Source organism: Buceros rhinoceros, unplaced genomic scaffold (genome assembly GCF_000710305.1).
Source record: "Buceros rhinoceros silvestris isolate BGI_N320 unplaced genomic scaffold, ASM71030v1 scaffold12789, whole genome shotgun sequence".
In the NCBI taxonomy this organism is placed as follows: Eukaryota; Metazoa; Chordata; class Aves; order Bucerotiformes; family Bucerotidae; genus Buceros; species Buceros rhinoceros.
Genome location: NW_010433353.1, coordinates 1,477 through 1,858, shown reverse-complemented (window position 1 = coordinate 1,858; position 382 = coordinate 1,477).

Genomic DNA, 382 nt, shown 5'->3' with positions numbered 1-382 from the left:
ATTCCTGAGTCTCAGGCAAGTTTCTGTGCTGCTAGTTAGTGCCTTCACTTGGAAGCAAGTAGCTGTTGAGCAGTAACCAGAACTGTGCAGGTGAACTATGAGAAGTTGTTTATTGGTCAGTTTACTGGTCCTGTGCTTTACATAAATTCAGTATTTTAATTGAGTTGCTTGGTATAGATGAATACATTTTAACCAGTGTATGTTTAGTTTCACAATTTCAAAATTAAGGCCCTGCTCATGTGACACACTGAACCAGGAGTAAAGTAGTAAGTGTAAAACACGTCAGGTGAAAAGGCAGTTCTCCTGTCTCGCTCAGGCCATTCCTGTGTGTGCACCAGTGGCTGAAGATGCAGGTATTAGCGCTGGGGAATTCAGGTTTGAA